Source organism: Haliotis rubra, unplaced genomic scaffold (assembly GCF_003918875.1).
Source record: "Haliotis rubra isolate DU_JTF1 unplaced genomic scaffold, ASM391887v1 Scf210, whole genome shotgun sequence".
Taxonomy (NCBI): Eukaryota; Metazoa; Mollusca; class Gastropoda; order Lepetellida; family Haliotidae; genus Haliotis; species Haliotis rubra.
In genome coordinates this window covers 644-24663 of record NW_025766115.1, presented here as the reverse complement: position 1 = coordinate 24663, position 24020 = coordinate 644, and the positions used below count along the sequence as shown (strand labels likewise).

Here is a 24020-nt window from a genome sequence, read left to right as displayed (position 1 = left end):
TCCTTCTATGATGGTCGGCAGAGTATTTATCGTCGAAATGGACAGCGAATCATAGATGCAACTGTGACCACGCATAACCGCTTTGGCGGGGGGTCGGTCATAGTTTGGGCAGGGATAACGCCTACTGGACGTACTCCACTGCACATGGTCGACGGTAATCTTACAGGACAGAGTTATCGGGACGAGATTCTGGCTTCAATAGCAGTATCATTACGGCAAGCTACGCATGGTTATTGAGGTCGATCCTCTTTACTGCAAGAACGCTAGGCCTCATAGGGCCAGGATTGTCACGGAATTCCTTAGGCAGCAGGGTGTAGAGCGGTTGGAGTGGAGTGTTCGCCAGACCTCAACCCAATTGAGCATGCCTTTGATGCTCCCACAACGCCACATATAGCTCTATAGTTTGGCATAAAATGAATGTGGACCCGGTTTTTTGTAAATATATCTTCATCTAATTATCCAATCGATCTCAAACTGTGCAAGTGGATGTTTTGTCAGACAACCTAATCACAATGTAAATCACCGATTTTATGCATTTGTATGAAAGAATCTGTCTATGTAACTGTCAACAAAATAAACAGCAGAACGCAGACTGCTTGCAGAGGGAGGGAGCCAATGACCTGTTACAGCGGCAGTGTTGGGTCATAAAGGTAAATAGTTCATGATAGTTACCTGTGCACTGCACAGTGATAGACCGTTTGGATCATTCACATTGACGACTTCTAGCTGTCATCATGAACGCTTATTCAGATGATGCTAAACGTTTAATTAGAAATGTGTTTAATTTTTTTTAAAAGAGAGCAAACGTAGCAAACCGATTTATAAGGTGTCGGATTACATGAAACGCACAACTTTTGCTCTTGGCATGACATTATGATGATTCTTTTACTTCTATTACTTCTGAGAAACCTTTCATTACATGTGCTATATATATGTGCGCCTAGTGGCTGCAAGAGTTGTATCTCCCCAGGGAGTTGAGATTGATAATACAATGTGCCGTTGAGACTGACATCCAATCATCGAGGGAAGAAATACCAGCGCTTTGAGCATGCACAAGTTGCCTGGATATGTGCGCTATATAAATATCCTACAATAACATTGAACAATAATCTGACAAACCTACGCACGAAGTTGAACATATACAACGTTAACAAAATATCAAGCTCAAGAAATGTAAAACAATAATCATAAACCATACAAAAGAAGTTACGTTTGATTTAAAGCAAAAAGTAGCTGTAGATGTAGGCAGTCAAACTGCATCTGTTTATAGTTTGTACAGCTATCTCTCATTGAGTCTTTGTATATATTTTCCCAGTGATACACATTAAGGGGTATATCTACGGAACACAACGTTTCAGAGAATTTCTTATTAATGAAGAAGTATACACTCTTCACCCGATGAAGGGGTAAGCATATTCTTCACTTGATGAAGGAGTAAGTATATTCATCACCCAATGAATGTGTAATTGTATGTATTCTTCACCTGGTAAAGGTGTAATTATATTCTTCACCTGATGAAGCAGTTAGAGGACAGCTGTTCACGTAATGAAGGTGTAAGAATATCCTTCTGAAGAAGGAGTAGGTATACTCTTCACCTGCTGAAGGAGTTGGTATATGCTTCACCCGATTGAGTAGGCATATTCTTCTCTAGAGTAAGGAGGAAGTTTATTCTACATCCGGTGAAGGGATTGCTATATTCTTCACCCTGTGAAGGAGGAAGTACATTCTACATCTGATGAAGGGATTGCTAAATTCTTCACCCGATGAAGGAGTAAGTATATTCTGCACCTGATGAAGGAGTTAGTATATTCTTTACCAAAGGTGTAATTATATATATTTTTCTTCTGATAAAGGAAGAAGTATATTCTTCACTTGGTGAAGGTGTAAGTATACTCTTCAGCTCATGAGGGTGAAAGCAGTAAGTGTACTCTTCACTTAAGGAAGGTGTTGATATATTTTTTGCCCGATTCGGGAGCTTGTATGTTTTTCCACCTCATGAGCGTGTATTATCTTCTTCATCTGATGAAGGAGTAAGCATAAACGTTGCCCGTTGAAGGTGTGTGTATATTCGTTATCTGGAGGAGTATCGATATTCTTCACCTGCTGTGTAGTATGTATATTGTCCACCTGGTAAAAGGGTATGTATATTCTGCACCTGATGGAATATCTATATTCTGCACCTGATGGAAAAAGTGTTTTCTTCATCCAATGAAAGAGGAAGTATATTCTTCATCTGATGAAGGAGTAAGAATATTCCTTGAAAGGTCTTGCTCCACATATTACAGAAATTGACCAGACCTGTGTAGGGGATCGTGGGTTTTGGTCAATGTGTCACTCTACAGCTTGGACTGTAATGCAAATAGGCATCCAATGTCGACACTGTCAGATGGTATGTGTCCTCAGTAGAAACGTGAGTAACTACCATTTGTGCGAGACATTCAGAAAGTATCGCAAAGATACCTTTGAATGGTACATTTATTCTATTTTGGGATGAGCAAATGTTTGCAGTATCACAGTCTCAAACGTGTACAGTTTTCATATCAACATTTGTGTTGGAATAATCTGGTTCTTCGGAGTGATATAGTATGAAAATATATACTGTCCTACTCTAGAGCAATTGCCATCCTCGATAATCTCCAGGGTATACGTTACGATAAATCTCCACTATGCAATGGATGCATCTACGGCTACGTCCGATGATTTTATTACCTCCCTTTGTTGGCTTTTTATCCAATCAGATGTCTCACGCTGGGAAGTGAGGCGTACCAATCATAACTCACTTTTCGCTTCTTTTGTTTAACCGATTGAACTTGGTAACACAGTAATATATTGTTGCAGAGGTACTCTGAAATAGGTTGTTGATCACTGGATTGTCTGGCCCAGACTCGATTATTTATAGAGCCGCCATATAGATGGAATATTGCTGAGTGCGGGCGTAAAACTTAACTCACTCACTGAAATAGGTAGAAGGAGTTCTTGCATATATTTTGAAAGGTTTCAGACCTGTCAATTTGTCTGTATGATTTCCCCAAATGTGAGTCGACTCGCGAACAAACTTTCGTGACGCGACCATGGCGAGTTCGGATGTAACGGCAGCTTATCTGATTGGCTACTGTGAGAATGCGGAGCCAGCAAAGGGAGGTAATAACATCGGGCCATAGATGCATCCAGCGTATACCCTGGAGATTATCATCGAGGATGGAGCAAATGCATGTGAGCCGAGTTTCAGTGGAAGAACTCAGAGTAGCTGAGTCATGTCTCTTCTTTGAGAGTGAAAAGTATTAATAAACAGTATATTTATTGAATGTTTAACCTAATAAATACAAAGAGTCCTTTAACTCTCTGATTTTAATAAAGTTGATAACAAACCATACATTGTTGCTTCAGGCTCGGTTAGTGACCTTGACCTTGACATGTATAACGGACATACATCAGACGGGCCAGTCTGTTCCTGCTGATGTCACACCGAAAACCCTTCACCCTATTTCTTCACATAGGTGAGGTATACACTGATAAGAAGTAAATGACTGAAACCATTATGAATGGACACAGATATTTGACTACTTCTGGAAGCATGGACATTCTGGAATCACTAGACTATTTGTTTCCTAGCAGCACTACGTTTCAAAGCATTCGATGACAAATAATTTGTAGAAGAAAATATATTACCAATCTATCTGCAGGTAAGGCTCAATTCCATTAACTCTTTATACATGAACTTTCTATACTCATGCCAATCCCGTATGAGACGAAGCATACTCCTAATCAAACGTACGATGCCTGTACTGAGGAATGGTACAAGCCCTGTGTACTTTTGTCATTCTGAAACACAAAACCACGTACAACTATGCCTCCACAATGTTGTCACGGTAGTACTGTCCACCGACACGTCCGTGAAGAATAAAGATTACTGATTACTGAGACATCCACAAATCTTTCTGACATTAACGACATGAAAACACCCATTCCCTCCACGTCACACTCTGTCAAGGAAGTTCAAATTATAATTTAAATTTGATTCATCCGAAAACAAAAACGACTGGTCCAGTGCTGGACTTGACAGTAAAGATGTCTTGCAGTAATATGACGCTCCGCCAATCATGGCATCACACGTGGACATCGGGCATGCAGGTGGTTCTGTGGAGCCAATTACAAATCGTCTGTCCACTCACTAAGACGCCTCTACTTGTCGCCCTCAGTCGACCAGATTAACATTTGTCATCAGCATTTTTTCTGTGTCGTGATTGCAATCTGATAATTACATACTGTGAAACAAAGAGAGCTCATGCCACAACGCTTTGTCTTGATCCGACTTTCTACATGAACACTGTGTGTAGCAGTTCCTGATATGACAGAATTCGCACGTCAAAAAACGTTTAACTGTGTTTAAAACCAAATTCAGTCAGTTTGCGAATCCTCATGTGTTTCTGAAGGTCACCTGATTGTGTAAATTTCCAACCAGATTGAACACATTCACATGACTTGATTCGTGTGTGCATCTTCATGTGGCTCTGCAGTGTATTTGAATGTCTAAATGTTTTTCCACATTCAACACATTCATAAGGCTTGATTCCACTGTGAATCCTCATGTGTGACTGCAAATAACCTGATCGTGCAAATGTTTTCCCACATGCAACACAATCATAAGGCTTACTTCCTGTGTGAATCCTCATGTGTTTCTGCAAGGAAGTTGATTGTATAAATGCTTTCTCACACACAATGCACTGATAAGGTTTGATTCCACTGTGAATCATCATGTGTCTCTGCAGATTACCTGATTGTGTAAATCTCTTCCCACATTCAACACATGCATAAGGTTTTACTCCACTGTGAATCCTCATGTGTTTCTGAAGATTACCCCGATAGTGTAAATGTTTTCTGACATTCATCACACTGATAAGGCTTGATTCCACTATGAAGTAGCATGTGCTTTTTCAAGTCACCTGACATTTTATTCCTAAACTCACTACATGTATGAGATTGCTGTGCTGGACCACTATTTTTTTTCATGATTTTCAAAACCACCAGTTTCCGTGGTTCCAATAATGGGTTCTTTCATCAGATCACCAGTTTCCATGGTTCCCATAATGGGTTCTTTCATCAGATCACCAGTTTCCATGGTTCCAATAATGGGTTCTTTCATCAGATCATCTGTTTCCATGGTTCCAATAATGGGTTCTTTCTTCAAATCACCAGTTTCCATGGTTCCAATAACGGATTCTTTCATGAGATCACCAGTTTCTTGGGTTCTAATAATGTGACCACTATGCATGATTGCTGGACCACTATGTTTTCATGATTTTCAAAACCACCTATTTCCAGGGTTTCTGTAATGGGTTCTTTCTTGAAATCATCTGTTTCAAGGGTTGCATAAATGGGTTCTTTCATCATCAGATCACCAGTTTCCATGGTTCCCATAACCGATGCTTTCATCAGATCACCAGCTTCTAGGGTTCTAATAAAGTGTTTTGTCATGATACCACCAGTATCCAGGGTTCCATTAATGGGTTCTTCCTTGATATCACCTGTTTCCATGGTGCCAATGAAACATTCTTTCTTGAGATCTCCTATTTCCAGTAAACCCCTTTAACAGAGTTCATTTGTTTCAGTGACCGGCAAAAGATTCTGTAGATTGCCTTCAACTTCCATCATTAACCTGTTGAAGTTATGGTGTTTACTGAAAACATAAGAAACGTTATGTCACACTCTTATAACAATTAGGGTAGGGACCAGACACAATATGATGGTATGACACGTAGCATGATAACAAACTTGATACTGCATAAATGTCTTCCTACACATACAACACACTATAAACAACTTAGCGGAGTGATTTTCAAAATCCGGTATGGAAAATGACAATGGTGGGATGTATACTGGACAAAAATAATTAGGGATATATGTAAATTTTGAAATTATGAATAATAAACTATTTATTCATTGACACACTGATAAGATATCAATCATAAAAATACCAATATCCCGAACTTATTTTGTCCAGTATATAATTAACATCTTTGTTGCCTCACAATGAATTATACTCAGCTGATACTTATACCATACTTTTACTTATGTTACATATCTAAGGGGGGTGATGAGTTCATCATCCCGTCAAAATAAAAAACAAAAAAAAACCCCACAAATAGATGTCCTGCAAAGCGGTGTACAGGTGATATACATCATTGTGTAAAATTGGTTAAAACCAATGAATATTTTTTATCATCATTCCATTTAGCCCCAATATTTTCAAAAGTACACCCATAGAAAAACACTGCATTGAAATAATTCAAATATGTCTTCATGTGAACATAATCAGATCTATATTTGATCAATTTAATTACGTAATAATATTGCATGTACAAAATTAATGCCTTTCCATATATATATATATCATTTAGATGGCACATATCATAAGGAGTGACACACCCTATCATTAAACACCTGGGGTGCCTTTAGATCCAGCAACAGAAGATTTCGTTGGGAGACAAGTTTGAACCATGTTTTTCAATGACCTGTATGGTTGTCTTTGTAACAAAATGCCAGGATAACATCGCCTTGATCGGGACAAAAAATATATAAATACACAATTTATATTTGTGCTTCCTACTGGATATGGAAAGACGTTGTGGTGGGAAATTCTGTCATATCATTCTAGACCTCTTTCAGATATATGATGTTTACAATAACCATATTCATGGCCATTCAGTTATGTGCATTATGTATACGAGTGTGTGACAAAAGGGAGTCGACATGTGTGAACACATATAACGCTGTTGAATTGTTGGTACACGTGCATTGCACCAGACACCTACCTACCATACTGGATAAGGTCCCACACCCTAAACGCCTCAGGTAAGAATGCATCCTACCAATTGCCCTTTATTCGCAGCTTCGGTTAATTTATTGTATTTTTAAGGATTATTTTGAGGGGTTTAGGGTTAATATTGTAGGTAGGTGTCGGTGCAATGAATGTGAACCGACTCTCAAAATAATCCTAAAAAATAACATAAAATGATTGAAACTGGGGTTTAGGGTCAGCTAGGGACTTATCCAATATGGTAGGTAGGTGTCCGGTGTAATGTATATGTACCATCCGTCAAAATAATCTTAAAAAATAACATAAACTGACTGAAGCTGTGAATAACTGAATATGGCGGAAAGGGTCCTGTGTAATGCATTTTCCGCTGGGTATCCTTAATCTGAATGATGAATGACAGCGAATGACGAATGTATTTTTGCACAATGAAGTCTCCCTTGTCATTCGTTATTCTTCAGTTAAATTATCCGTAGTATCACCTTCAGTAAATGGAATGACAAAGATATGAGGTAGAATGACAGAAAACACTGTCATTCTACTTTATATCACTGTCATTCCATTTTCTGAGGGTGATATTACTGATAACTTTACAGAAAACACAGTCATTCTACTTCATATCACTGTCATTCCATTTACTGAGGGTGATATTACTGATAACTTTACAGAAAACACTGTCATTCTACTTCATATCACTGTCATTCCATTTACTGAAGGTGATACTATCGATAGCTTAGCTGAAGAAAAACGAATGACAAGGGAGAACTCATTGTGCAAAAATACATTTGTCATTCAGAATTGGGAGAACTTTCTCCGCCGCAGTACGTACTATGCGTAAGGTAGTTCCGGATCACTAACGAAACAACGACTGCATGTGCCTACGCGAAAAGATGTCTTAAGAGCCTAAAGGCAATTTCTGTCTTAGCAATGTTTCATGTTACTCACATCAAAATATGAAATCGATACGATCCTGATTTATTATAGAAAACTGGGAAAAGAAAAGCTGCGCCATTACGGCAGTTGCGAATCATTTCAGGGTATTCCGGATCACGTGACAAAACGAGGCAGTGTTTGGTTACTGGTGCATGTTTGGGGCCAGAAGGGGCTGTGTCAAACAGTAACGCGTGTTTAATTGAACAGATGCATGAACAATATTTATAATGGAGTCTCATTTACGAATAACAAACACTGCAGTTGATAACAGCACCTGCTAGGTAGATAGTTTTAACACTTGCTGCTCATTACAACACACACACATATTCCAGTATCAGGATTCCAGTTACCAACGTGGGCTAAAAATATTCTCTTGGGGTTTATACATACGTGGTTTAAGGTAATGGTATCTTCGATAGTCATATTCAGAAGTTAATCATACTAAGGGGTCGTAGTGTTTGTGGCTGATGAATTAGGTAAAATTCACTAGACGCAGATCTGTTGTGTATCTAATGTACTATTTTAATATTTTGACGTGGCTTTGACATGCGACTTTAACTTGTAAATTACAACTATCAACACAAAATAATCCATTTTCTTTCACAAACTGTAATGCTTTTATTCAGTTAATATGAGCTATTTATTATCGTGAGTTACTGAGAGTAATAATAATAAATTAATACTAACATATTTGAACTCTCTATGTGTGTGTATGTTCATATGTCCTAAAAAGAAACAAACTCGTGTCTATTCCAGTCTCATTGATTCCACCGCTGGCATAAGTAACAGGGCATTTTTAGTTGTCATAAAGCCCAGTCTCTGTAGCCGTGGTTAATCACGTAATGACAAGCATGACCACTCCTCCTCCTTTCTCTGCTGGTGCAGGCCAAGGGAGAGAACTTGGAACAGGTTCTCCAGCTGCTCAGCGAACACACTGTCACACATCAAGAATTCGCCTGAATGACCCTGCAAGACCTCTTAGCACATGACCAATGGGTAGACCAGCTACATCCTTAAGTACAAGATTACGCTTCACATCTGTAACCAAATTATGCATATCTACTGGAAAGGTTTCAGTTGAGGGTATCCAGACCAGACATGCATTTAGGTCATGAATATTTGTCTGTTCCCTGTCCACTGTAAGAGAAGTCACGGGATCTGTTAACGGGGTTCTAATTTTAAACTTATGATAGCCCTTGATCACACAGTTTTGAAGTCTTATTGGCTGCCTTGAAGGTGCATGATAAGATGCTGCCGGTCTTAGTGATTGAGACAGTAATGGACGGACAGGTACTGCAGCAGAGTCTTGTCTTAATGGTTGTGATGAAGACCCCACAGGAGTAACCTAGATACAAAGGAATATTGCTTGACTAAGATCAAAGGAGAGAAATGTAAAATTAATGCGTTTAGGCACACTTGTCTTGTTTAAATGCCTTGTCATGAGAACGCGATGACACGTTTCAAACATGCAGTCTCTGGGTGATGTAAATTACTTGCAAAACTTATTTTGACAACATGTAATGACGATACATACATTTATGGAATAGGTTTGAATGTCAAGTTAAAATGTACTCCAAGCGTTGTAAATAATACAAGGCCTACTTCTAGTCGGAAAAAAACAATGCACAATCCCTTCTTTTAGAAATACGTATTAGTGAAAGTTATGTAATGTTTCTCTTTGTAAAGGATCTAATATAGTGTCAATGTGATATACCTAGTGTTTAGTACGATTCTCACACAAAGGACACATGAAATGATCATCAGCTGAAACATTGGGATGAGTTGAGCAGTGTGAATGTATCCATCCCTTGCAAGAAACACATTCCACCCAAACGTGACTGTATTGAGCTATACTGTATCTGTACTGTATATGTATACTGTAGCTATGTTTGTATCATACAAAAATACATAAAGTTATTAAACAAAAGAATTATATGAGTTGGAAAGAACAATCTTTTCAACACCTAAGCGTTGTGAAGTTGGTTATTTTCAAGTATTGATAACCCTTTACCTTGCATACTCTTATGTACAGCAAATTGCGAAACAGGTGAAATGAAGATTAACAAATGTTACGTATCTACTTTGTGCAAATTACATCCTCCACAGACCCTAAAGTAAGTATATGTTTTAAATAAAAGGAACCGATGTAACATCGTAAAAATAATTACTTTATTTCAACAGTTATTAACATTTGTCGGCAGTTGAAGGTTTTGAGATGATCCCTATATTCTGGTGATCCGGAACTGACTTAACCACGTGGTCCCATAAATTGCTTATTTCTCTAGAAATATGGCAGATGTAAATAATATTTTTGTTGCTTTATAAAGGTGAAATGTACATGTATGCAATGGAATGTTAACATTTAGCAACTTGATTCTGTTGTTATGTCACACGGGCAGTCCCGAATGAGTTACCTTTTCCTGACGTGCCAACGACAGATGACGCGATGATAGGTGTCCTCGTTACAGGGCGCGCAAGTAAACTTCCGGTTCAGACCAAGTGAAACAAAATATCCTTGTGTATTCGGTTTTCGGTCATGTAAGGATTGTCGACCAACGTAACATAAAATGCATAAATAAATCGATAATAAACAAACCTACTTCGTTTGTTTGTTATTTATTTATGATATTCAAATATCTGACGGATTAACCTCGTGTTTCACCCGCACAGCAGGCCTCGTAGTTCGCTACGCAAAGATCCTGAATGCGGAAGTGACGTCATCAGTTTTCGTTCACTTCATTGGTTCTCCGTAAAACACGAATGTAATCGCAGTATTCGTGCTATGCTGATATTTTTATAATATAAAGTTAATAAACATCCAGTCCAAAAAGAATATTTGTAATAGTTCCAATAATAATTATTAGAAACTATGGTCGTTATAATTTCATGTCAAAGTTAATCATGATAAGACTTCGCTAGTTACATCACATGTCCAGGCATGTTTCACTCTCCTCCGGTTCAAAGCTGACAAAGGGCACCAAAACTCATCAGAAGATCTCACTACACATACGGAGGTGCACAGCTTGAGGTGGACCCAATGACAGCATGCAGGATGAGTACACTGGGCCCATGACACAGAAATATATCAATTGCAGTTTCGAAAATTAAATGAGTATTTTGGAAAATCGTAATAAGAGATGACCCTATCCAGTTTCCCATATATTTTTTTACGACGGCAACGCCACGTGATATGTCATGGGATAATAATACGTCATACTATAAACAAGCAGACGACGCTATACTGAAAAGGTGGAGCTGACGCTATTTTAGATATAGCATTTTTGATTACATGAAAATTTATGCATTAGTAAACTCGGTTCTAAAACGTAACATTTACGTGTGTTTGCAATCATGTACCTTACCAAATTTCACACGAAGCATTTTGTTAGTCAGAGCTGAAGCAGTCGACATCCTGCTAAAAAATAACCTGTCTGGTGACGTAAAATCTCGTTAATAACCGCGAGAAATGAACACGCAAACTGCCGACCGAAAACAGATGTTGAACGAAAACAGATGACTCGAGGATATATCATTTTGAAGAACACTGTCACGGCTTTAAAATAACACATTGAGTGTATAAATCCATTGAGGTTTACGGTTTCTAGGTGTTAATGTACGTGGAAGTGGTCCGGAATACCCGTGATCCGGAATACCCTTACCCGCTGTATCTCTGTTTACATTTCGCCTTTGTACTGACTTCCGTCCGTCGAAACAGTGAAAAATGACGCTTTCCGTCACTGAATGTAACAATCGGCGTTGTTGTCGCGATGAATAAACGCCTGTGTCAATAGTTCTTTTCTTCTTCTTATATTTAGTAAATATATGGCTGATACAACGACGTTGTCAGGAGGAAGCAGCTAATTCGACCCGAATTATTGCGAATAAGCATTGTCGACAGTGGACAGGTGGAGATAGCGAACGGTAACATGGACATAACGATCACCAACAAAGGAGACACTTCATAGAGTAGATGTTACTGAATGCTCTACCTTCGAAGGCATTCCATTTGTAATCGGTTGCATTTACTTACGTTCAAGTGCCACCACAATGCAGCGATGTACGACCTCTCGGCTTCGGGGTGAAACTATAGTATACAATGTACAACTACCAGTGTTTCCATTGCGAGCGAGGCTGTAGCTATTTTTAGAAGAGAATAGTTTCCTGCCTCTCTCTTCAGCGACCTGGTACCTTGGCGGCTCCCTAATAGTTAGCGAAATCAGTGTAGCGCCAGCGCAGAATACCCAGGGGTATAGGCTGACAACACTCCGGCGCAGTGATGACTGCATAATATCACTGCGATAGGCTAATTTTGCATATCACGTGACCGGACTTTTCTCTTATTTGTAAACAAACGAGCATATTCGTAAATAGGAAAAGACTGCGATTCGGCGCAGTCTGCATAATGTTTTATTTTGTCAAATAATACACTGCCGCCTTAGATTGGGATGCAGTGACTTAAACAGTGATAAGTATAATCGTTTCATTTCTGATAATGCTTCAGTCAGTTTATGTTATTTTTTAAGATTATTTTGACGGATGGTACATATACATTACACCGGACACCTACCTACCATATTGGATAAGTCCCTAGCTGACCCTAAACCCCAGTTTCAGTCATTTTATGTTATTTTTTAGGATTATTTTGAGAGTCGGTTCACATTCATTGCACCCGACACCTACCTACAATATTAACCCTAAACCCCTCAAAATAATCCTTAAAAATACAATAAATTAACCGAAGCTGCGAATAAAGGGCAATTGGTAGGATGCATTCTTACCTGAGGCGTTTAGGGTGTGGGACCTTATCCAGTATGGTAGGTAGGTGTCTGGTGCAATGCACGTGTACCAACAATTCAACAGCGTTATATGTGTTCACACATGTCGACTCCCGTTTGTCACACACTCGTATACATAATGCACATAACTGAATGGCCATGAATATGGTTATTGTAAACATCATATATCTGAAAGAGGTCTAGAATGATATGACAGAATTTCCCACCACAACGTCTTTCCATATCCAGTAGGAAGCACAAATATAAATTGTGTATTTATATATTTTTTGTCCCGATCAAGGCGATGTTATCCTGGCATTTTGTTACAAAGACAACCATACAGGTCATTGAAAAACATGGTTCAAACTTGTCTGATAAGTATAATCGTTTCATTTCTGATAATGCTTCTTGTTCCTGCTCACAAGATTATGAAGATGTATTCCACTATTTTTTCATGTGTCCTAAATATAATACCATTCGATACGAATCGTATTTCTATGGGAAAGGTTTCTCCCTGCGGGATGTGCTAAATGGCAATAACTCAGTATCTCATCAGACGAATATGGATATTCTACGGTCAGTCCATCAATTGATTATTACATCAAAACGTTTTGATTCATAAAGTTTTGTAGCTTCTCTTCTTTTTTATTTGTATCAACTGGCCACGAAACAAAACCAAGATAAATTGTTGATATCCATGATTGTTATTATTCAGAGATAACTTGTTATAACCACTATAAATATGTACAACATTATGCACAAATGTGAACCTTCACATGTATTATGGAGCGGCATTAATATAAGCCATTTAGGCTTGTTTGCCAATCCTTTTCTTTCTTCTTGAGTAGAATAAAATATGTTTAAACGACATATTTATATATCAGAGACTGAGTGGGGTTGCATCGATTGCTCTCCGTCGGCTTCGATGCACGTGGAGCCGTCAAATACATGTAAACAAAGGATCGCTACGCAAATCAAAATAGTGTTACACCTTTTAGGATATTTTCTCAGTGAAACAAAACAATGATATTTGATTACATGTGCAGACTCACCAAACATAAAAGAGTTAAGATGATATTATAGATTATATTGAATGGACTGTGTAAGATGTGACGAATCGTCACATCTTTCTTGTCTGTGGCAGAGGTACAATCATTGGTGGCCGCATGGAACTCTGGGTAGGAGAGCGTAGGCTGACACCTCAACAGAGACCGGGGGCCAGTCTGTTTTCACTGTGACTGCACTTTGCCTCAAAACATGGTTCAAAAATCACTTGTCACCAAATCAATATTATGACACAATATAGATTTAAAAAGTTAGCATATATATTTCATGTATTCGTATTGCTGAAGGGGTCGTTGTCGGTATGGGTACTACATGGGTACTGTATACAGAAAAGTACCCTAGCCAAAATCGGAATACTGAAACATACCCTAGGACGATTGCATTCCCATTGTGTCGTATTCTTGACCGGAACTGTCATGCTGTTGTATTAGATACATTTGATTGCGTTATGTAAGTAATGAGAATACGCAGTAACGAATATTTCGCGATGCACATGAATACCACTCGGAATCAGTTGAACGGGAACAACTACATACGGTTTCGGTTTTGGATGTCGGAATATGGACTCGTCCGCCGTTAGGGGTACCCGGTACTTTTCTGTATTTTGACTTTGTTTAGAGTACATTTCTGTATACAAAAACGGACCTGGGGTACATAATGTAGTACCTGTGCCGACAAGGACCCCTTCAGCATTAGTACTGTTACGAATGTAACCTGTATTAATTCCTTGTCTTTATATTGTTATTTTTGGTAATTAGGAATTTATCTTTAGGGGATAACTGTACTGTGTTTGACGAACTGGGGACGTATACCGTTGGTTATATCGCCGATAAAAAGTTAAATTTGCGGCTATATAACCACCGGTATACGCCCCCAATTCGGCAAACACAGTACATTTAACATTATTCTAATTCAACTCATTTTACGCTTTTTCGTGAAAGAAATTCTTTATGTAAACCAGTTCAAAGCTCCTCCAGATCAAAAGGCTAATAATATCACTCTTTGAACACCATCGCGAGAAAAAGTAGGCTCCTTTTTAAACTTCAACAGACTGGATAACAAGTAAAAAATCACAATAAAAAGGCTAACGTTTATTATGTGTACACTGACTAAATCTGACAATAATGAATGAATCACAGTGTTATAGATAAGATAGACGGAATTATCATGAAACCGCCCTCCTGTTATCAAAAATGATTCCTGGGTGCCACAGAGACACGTATGTCCTTCCTCTTCAACCCTCACTTTGAAGTCCAATAAAAATAAAAATATCCCCAACGCACACAAATACACTTCACAGTTTCGCATTCTGTGGGAAATTTCCTGTTTCTTGATACCATCCACTATTATTTTAGAGAAAGTTAAAGTTCTGAAGAAAATGTCGCCATTTTTGACAAAATACGAAATCGCGATTCACAGCGTTATTTGCTGCATGTTTTGAAATGTGAAAATCGGATAATTACTGGGAGTATTGTATTTCAAATATAACATATTAATGATCACTGATATTAGTTTTTCATGAAATCACTTATGATAATTCTGAAACGATGGCGATGAACATAGAATCGGTTGGGATGTTTTCGAAAATACATTTACACGAACGCCGAAGTGCGCTTTCCGCCATATTTGATAGTGTTTACAAAATCAAGTTTTGCAAAGGCCGGTGTTGAGACGCCTATTACATCACGTATATTTCATATTCAGCTTCGATGCATCACTGAATTCCCCATACATTTTAGAATCAAATTGCAACTGGTCTTTGTCACCAATACCAACTGTCTAGTATCCAGGGAAGAATATCAGGATCCCAGCTGGCCCCACTTAATGCAACTTGCTTAACACTCGCACTGGTCAGTGAGATACCATTGCATCACAGTAATGGGATATAAAGGATTCCAGCTGGCCCCACAAGTGTGGAGTTGAACCCGCGTCTTCAGCATGACGAGCGAGCGCTTTAAAGGGGCACTGATCCAGAGCAATTTCCGTCGACTGGTTGTTGCTTTTGTTATTTTTTTTCTCCAGTGAGTACCCGGATGATATCCTAGAATTCATGATATCTACACATCTTATAGATTGCCAACGAGTATCATATTTCACACACACACACACACACCTAAGTGCGACCTAGTGTATGTTGTCTGTCTCATTACACTTCACGGCAAAAAAAAAAGATTCTGTTACATGCCATAACAAATAAATAAAACAAAATGCAAATATTAAAATTAAAAAAGACTAAAGTTATATCAACAATATCAGGCTATTCCCTTGTTCTGGGTATGTATCCATCAATATCCACATAAAGGAATGAGATGCCATTCATCTGCAGCTGATAAAGTATCCTGTTCCATGTCATGTGTCTTGTAACAGTCTAATATGCGAAAAAGTGATCTATCGTTTCAGGTTTTCCACATTGGTGTATAGTCCCATTGGTCACCCAAGATAGCACGAATGGCAACTAATTGCATGATGCCCGCCATTCTTTAAAAAAGTTAGACAATAGTTGGTGTCTGCACAGGACGTCGACCCTTGGGTGAAATGTCACGGTTCAGTTAAGAAAAAAGGTCGACGTCCTGTCCATTTGACCATATACCAATTAACAGGGGATTAGAAAAGACAAAGAAATAATCCAGTGTTTTCACAAGGCGATAATCCAGATTATGCGGTTGAGAACACAGACAACAGGAGAAAAGTACTATAATTCGTCCATTTTATTTCGTATACAAAATCATCCAACATGAAGTAGGTGAGATGCACCATTTGCAAACTGGTTCATTTGAAAGATAGTAAAAGTAGATTTATTATTTCTTTTTACACATTCTTTTACACAGACCACGTTACACCAATCTACTGCTATATATAAATTGTTAGAATTGTTAACAAAATCTATTAAACGATATGCAAAACATGGTCACGTACATTATTCAGATTTGATATATCTATTTTACTTTTATATTTTCCTTAGTAACAGATTGAAATCAGGCATTGACAAGATGCTTACCTTTATGTCTACTTGGACACAGGGATGAGCATGGTCACCTTTCACCATCGTCACAATGTCATTGACAGTTGACGCAGTGAAATTACACCTCTTTTCTGTGCACTTCCAGGATATCCAATTTCGCTTCACTCATAAATCCACCAACACACAGGTATCTTCCACCACGAGATGTAACTGTGTATTTGCCATGTCGAAATTGAATGCAATCTACCGCGTGTTCCTTCCTTAAATATGTTCATCATTGTGAATTCACTCTCATATGTATGATAACATTGATGACATTTGAGTGAACTATGTTCACGCCTTACACGATGCTCCGGTTATGGAAAATCTTAAAACAACACCTACTAGCGGATTAGCGTGACTCTAGCAACGCCTTCAACATCAAAGTTTACTGCGGGTCGACTTCGTGTCCATAAACCCAATAGTTAGTTAGCCAATAAGGAGCAATCAAACAATGTATTGGCGGTTAATCCTTTGAAGGAAGCACTTTATTTTTACAAAGAGACTTTACGACAGGGTGTATTCGGTATATATTAGTAAATCTACATACATAAACACTACCTTTAGATAAATCCGCTGTGCAGGATGAAAGCAATTAATCAATCAGCGTGTTATCGGTTAATCCTTTGATCGATGTTTGTTTTGTAACTCAGCTGGTAATTCCTCTTACTGCACTTCCATGCGCATATTACATAACATGTAATACATTTGCCACATCAGACCTCAATTTATAATGTTGAGTATTTACTCCAGACACAAGAAATGCCACATGGGAACCTTTGTCAGGTAATCTGAGTGGTGTTATCACTAATTGTACCTGTTATAAATTCATTAACTGACTATCAAGTGAATGATGACAAATAACGTGTAGGTTTACCACCAAACAAGGGTTTGTGGAAAAATTTGCATCTGTAGTTTGTTTGATATTAATTATAGATTGTATTGTATTATATTTTATGGAGCGGCACTCACATAAGTCGTTGGCTTGTTGTGACAGTCCATACTCATGTCATGTTAATATTTCATGAATAAAATATGTTTATATCAAAATATGTCAGATTAAAAGATAAAGATGAGTTAATAATAATAATAATAATAATAATGCACATTTATAATGCGCCTTTTCCACGCCCTTGGGTATGCTCAAAGCGCTACAAAGATGAAGATGGGTGAAGTTATGAGAAGTATACTGAGAAAAGGTGGGTTTTCAGTTTTGCTTTAAAACTATCAAAACTGTCAGAGTCTTTGATGTCATATGGAAGAACATTCCAGAGGACCGGTGCTGTGTAGGAGAAGCTGCGGTGTCCGAAAGATTTCAGTTTGTAGGAGGGTATCACAAGAAGATTCTGAGAGTTGGAACGGAGACTGCGGGCAGGTACATATGGGTGAAGCAGGTCAGAGAGGTAGGAAGGGGCCAAGCCATGGAGACATTTGTACGTCAGGGGAGAGAATTAAAAATTAATGAAAAATTGTGACTCCAGAATGCATTTCTTTCCAAGATATTTGTTTTGCTACTGATGAAGGAATAAGTATATTGTTTTCATCATGAAGGAGTAGGTATACTCTTCAGCTGATGAAAGAGTAAGTATATTCTTCACCCGATAAAGGAATAAATATATTCATCACTTGATAAAGGATTAACATTATTCTTCAACTGATGAAGGAGAAAGTACTAGTATATCCATCATTCAATGAAAATGTAATCATATATATTCTTCACCCGATGAGTACATTTTTCAGCTCATAAGAATGTAGGTATATTATCCACCTGATGAAGGAATAAGCTTCACCCGATGAATGAGTCGGTATATTCTACAATCTGAGGAAGGAGTAAGTATATTCATCAACTGATAAAGGAGTAAACATATTCTTCAACTGATGACGGAGTAAGTATATATATTCATCACCCAGCGAAGATTTAATTATATATATTCTTCACCTGGTGAAGGAGAAAGTATATTCATTATTCTATGAAGGTGAAAATACAAATATTGTTCACCTAATGAAGCCATGAGTGTACTATTCAAATAATGAAGGTGCTAATATATCTTTCTCCTGGTGAAGGAAGATGTATATTCTACACCTGACGAAGGACTACGTATATTCTTCACCTGATGAAGGAGTATGTATGTTCTTCACCTGATGAAGGAGTAAGTATACTCCTCAAATAAAAAAGAAACTTGACATAGGAACAATTTGAATTTTAGGAAAACGTAACGTTACACCTACGTTTGAAGTGAATCGCTAAAACTCAACCAACATGGAATGCAAAGTGCATCAAGAGATTGTGTATTAGCCAGAGCTGAAGCCTATGACTGTAGTTTTTAAGAAGACACATGAATTGCTTTAAGCCACAACAAAATGCCAAGACCGATAGAAGCTCAACGACACAACGCCATCGGCCGTTTACAAGGATGGGCATCGCAACATGAGGTGGCAAGGCACTTCGGCTGGTCCAGACCAACCATCTCAAACCTATGGACCTGATACGATAATACTGGAAGTGTGTGTTTTGGTTGTGTTTTTTATATATATATATATACTACTCAAAACAAGTTAAGAGTCATGCGATGTCATAATGTAATGTTATTGATGAGGCTGGTTGCATTATACATGAATGAAATGTTACATTCCGTGTATGGTAGTTTATTCAAAACCATTGCAGGACATGGATAAAGGCTGCAGATAACCGTGGTGCCAATAGCCATCATGTGGTAGGGTGTTAAAAAAATGAACAAATTGAAACATCGAGTGCTTCACAGAAGCGCCACCACTGTGCTTATGGAAGATGATGTTTCATCATGAACAGCATTTGCACATGTTCTTCGTGGGATTAGTGCTGTGCATGCTTATTTTCCCTATAAAACTTGTAATTGTCGCATTGCTATTGTCACTTGAAATTCAACAATGACAAGACGTCAACTGAGCATAACAGACAGAGGAAGAGCTCTAGCTTGGCTTCCAGATGGTGAACCTCAACGCAGTGTGGCTCAGAGACTAGATGTGAGTCAGAGTGTCATAGGAAGGTAATGGCAACGGTTTCGTGTCACTGCAACGCTGAATAATCGACCACGTTCTGGCAGGCCTCCATCAACTGCGTGACCAACTGAGAGCTGCCACAGGTACCCTGGTATCTGATCAGACTGTCAGGAACCGACTGAGGAGGAACAATCTTCGGGCACGGCGACCAGCAGTACGACCACCACGCATTCAGCGAGACGGATGGCAAGACGTGACTCTTGTAGACGCCATGTTCGTTGGCAATGTGCTCAGTGGGCATCAGTTCTTTTCTCCGACGAGTCTAGGTTTACTCTACAGTTTAATGATGGTAGGACTTGTGTGTATCGGCGTCCAGGAGAGAGGTTTGCTGACGTTAACGTCAACCAACGTTTGCCATTGGGTGGCGGGTGTATCATGGTTTGGGGTGCGTTTTCCTTTCATCAAAGGACACCTCTCTGTGTCATTAATGGTAACCTGACCGGAAATCGCTATCTACGGGAGATTATCAGACCCCTTGTTTTGCCACGTTTACAACGTATCGGCGTCGGATCCATATTCCAAAATGACAATGCCTGACCACACCGTGCCCGTGTTGTGACGGACTTCCTTAGACAGTGCAATGTTCAGCACATGGAATACCCGGCATATTCATCAGATTTAGCCCTTATGGAACATGCTTGGGACGAGTTAGGACGTCGGCTTCGTAACATCCACGCCCCTCCAAACAACCACGCAGAACTGGCCCAGCATCTCATTGCAGAATGACAGGCAATACCCCAAGCCTTCTTCCAACGTCTGGTGAACAGGATGAGACAGAGGTGCACAGCTTGTCTTAATGCTCGAGATGGTTACATGTTGGCGTTTGAATTGTCACTTCTGACAGTAGGTCACTTTGACCTTATTGATCAGCCATAACTGACATTCCTGCTGTTTTTGTCTCCCGTTATGGTTGTCATGAAATGTGGGCTCGAGTTGTTATATGATCACTACGTTTCACTGTTATTTATATTTGTAGTTATGGCCATTAAAAGTTTTGACCCTTAACTTGTTTTGAGTAGTATATATATTTTTATTTCCACTTCGTGTTATACATGTTTTATATATGATGCTTTCCAGACATTGATAGCTTCTATTTCAAGTTAAACATCTATACATTGTCCAACATGCCACACATACATACATATACATATATATGACATTTTCTATACATTGTCGAAAGTACCAACTTCAGTTACCAGTACATATTATAACATCTTGTCCATACAATGTTTTCCATATAATTGTCAAAAGAACAAACATCTACTTCCACAACATGTTAAACATGTTATATGTTCAACGTTATCCCACATTGTCAAAAAATATAAGCATCAATTACCGCTTCATGCTAAACATGTTGTATATACAACGTTCTCAATATATTGTCGAGAGGATATATATCAATGGCTATTGATACAGGTATACACGCCATAATTGTAGGTTAATATCCACAGATATACTGAACATCATTGAAAACGCACCACTTATAAAAGTTTTGATTATTAAAAGCACGTGTAAGGAATTGATATTTTTTGAGTCGATAATAACAGATGGACTACTGACAAAAACAACAACACAGAAAAGACGCTCATTAATTGAAATGTTCCACAGTCAGAAAGGATCAAACACACGTGGGGTCAAATCGAAAAGTCAATATCGCGTGTCACCGCCATTTGCATTGACACATGCAGTTCAACGTCTCCTCATTGAGTCAATAAGCGTCCGATTAGAGTTCTTGAGGATGGCATTCCACTTCTGCAGTAGTGCAGCCTCAAGTTCCCGGATGTTTTGCATCTGTTGTCGCCGCGAAAGACTTTGACCAATTTCGTCCCACAAGTGCTCCATGGGGGATACATCTGACGACTGTGCTGGCCAATGAATAACCTGGATGTGTTGCCGGGCCAGATTCTGCATGGAAAGTCTTGTTGTGTGTGCCCGTGCGTTGTTCTGTTGAAAAGTATGGACATCTTGGTGGTGATTGAAAACAGATACGATGTGATTCTGAAGAATCTGCTCATGGTAATAAAGGGCATTAACTCTCCCTTGACAGACATGGAGGCAGTCCTGTGATTGTAATTTATTCCACCCCAGACCATGACGCTCCCACCACCCAAAGGTCTGTCTGAACCACACACTCATCAGCATAACGTTCACCACGTCTACACCAAACACGTAATCGGCCGTCAGCATTACGTAGATGAAGACGTGACTTATCAGTGACTACCACACCATGCCATTGTTGTAAACTTTACTGAAAATGCCTGCTAGCCCATTGTATACGCTCATTACGGTGTCTGTGAGTCAGAATTGGTCCAACGTAAGGACGTCGAGCGTGTAAACGGCGTCGCATAGAGTCAGCGCTGCTGACCAGTCCTGGCAGTCGGCAATGTTCAATCACTGATATGGACAAGGTCAATATGGCGATCCTGATGGAGCGTCGTAACACGTTGTTGCCAAGGTCATTGAAGGTCACGGGTGCTGCCTGTCTACTGATGTCGTCTATGAAGCCTAACGATGGTGGAATGGCCAAGTCCAAGTTGTCGAGCAATATCCCTGCTGCTGGTGCCAACCTGAATCATGCCTAGTGCACGTTCTCTTTCGTGAGGTGTTAACCTCGGCATCTCTGTCCTCGTTTCACAATCGTTAGTGAAGCAATGAGAATCGGTTCTCATACACCTGCTTTCATACACCTGCAATTCGCGCATTTTTCATGGCGTGGCTACATGTTGATTCCCTTTTTTTCATACTGGACATGCCCTTCGGCTTCATGGCCCTTCGGCTTCATGTTAGTTATATTTATTGATCATTGTCATGCTGAAATCCATCTTGATGAAAATATGGACTGGTGCGTTTTCAATGATGTTCAGTACGATTACCCAGATTGTATAACTTGTAGCAATGAAAGGCAATGTTGACATAGATGCCATGGTTACATGTGACATTACTTAATAAATGTCAGAAGATATTATAACCAATTGTATTGCTTGCATCAATGAATACTAGTATTGACATATATGACATGATTTACATATTCAATTCTCTTAACTTGATAGATTCAGAAGATATTATACTATTGTATGACATGGAATACTTTAGAGATTTTGGGGTGAATCAGAATGCAGCACTTCATAAATATAAGTTAAAAAATATTAGGTTCTCTTTAATATTTTATGGAATGATGACCAGAATGCATAAAAACTTGTCAAGCGTACATGTTGAAAAGGCACTATATTTTGTTGTTTCATAGCATCTGCTTATCTCCCTTTGTACGTGCTTGAAATTTGGAATTACTTCTTTTACCTTTTGGGAATATATGACTTGTTTAACAACGAGACATATGACATTTAATGAGTTATTATTCCTTCCTTTAAAACCAAGTAAGATATTTTCAGAGTTAAATTCAATGTTACCTTCTGCTAAAAGTTTTAAGCCATTTGGTTAAAATCATTCCATATTTCTTTTTACAAGGTGCACAATTCAAATTCTTCAATACCAATTCTATGTAAATACTTATTTGTAGGTATAATATTAAATAGTATTTTCATCTGTAACCATTTTAGGTTACTACTTCTAGTACATCTGTTTCCCATCATGTATATATATTTTATCATTTCACTATCATATTTTCTTTCAAAAGACTCTCCCCTTTCTTTTTGTGTACATCTGATTTTTCGTAAGTTGGTTCTAGAAGAGAGAGATAAAAGTATCTAGTACCATTGCCGTTATTGATAAGTTTTGATATATTGAAAGGCTTTATTGGAGAAGTGGGTAATGGGTCTAAGTGTACAATATTATGTTTCTTCCTACGTTTCAATGGGTGATTTCATGCTTTGATATCTAAGGATATTTATCTTGATGTTAAAAACTTCCTGCAGTTCATCATGTGTATAGAATTCACCTGTATTTGGGTCGAACAAATCATAAACAAAGATTATCCCTACATTGTACCAGTTTTTATAAAAAAACCCGTTTCCTTACCCACTTTGAATAGGGTATTATTCCAAAGAGATTGCTTTAGGGAATCTGTTGCCTTTTGTGTCTTGTATTGTTTGTTTAAATGTGTGCTACATGCGATAGCTACATCTTTCCAAAAAGTATTTCTTATGTTAGGGATAATAATATTTCTTATGTATTCAGGGCTGGTTAGCCATAGTCTGTTGTGATTTAGTAATATACTGGAAGTGTTAATGACAGACCCAGGTCAACCTAGAGTTACCACCGCAGCCCAGGATCACTACATCCGAATCGGCTACAGGAAGCCGGACCTTTTGCCAGAAGACCAGTTCGACATAACGTCTTGACACGTCGTCACCGGACCGAACATTTACAATGGTGCAGGCAACCAGTGAGAAGGTCGCGGGCAAGATGAGGACAGTTTTGTTCACAGATGAGTCTC

The 24020-nt window shown here is 38.6% G+C and overlaps 1 long non-coding RNA gene across 1 annotated transcript; it reads left to right on the top strand.

The window, feature by feature from the left end:
- Nucleotides 1–2376: 2376 nt before the first annotated feature.
- On the top strand, nt 2377–16392 carry LOC124276601. Its single transcript, XR_006898585.1, has 3 exons — nt 2377–2389; nt 11288–11419; nt 16381–16392. It is a non-coding gene; the product is annotated as an uncharacterized LOC124276601 (long non-coding RNA).
- The last annotated feature ends 7628 nt before the right edge of the window (nt 16393–24020 follow it).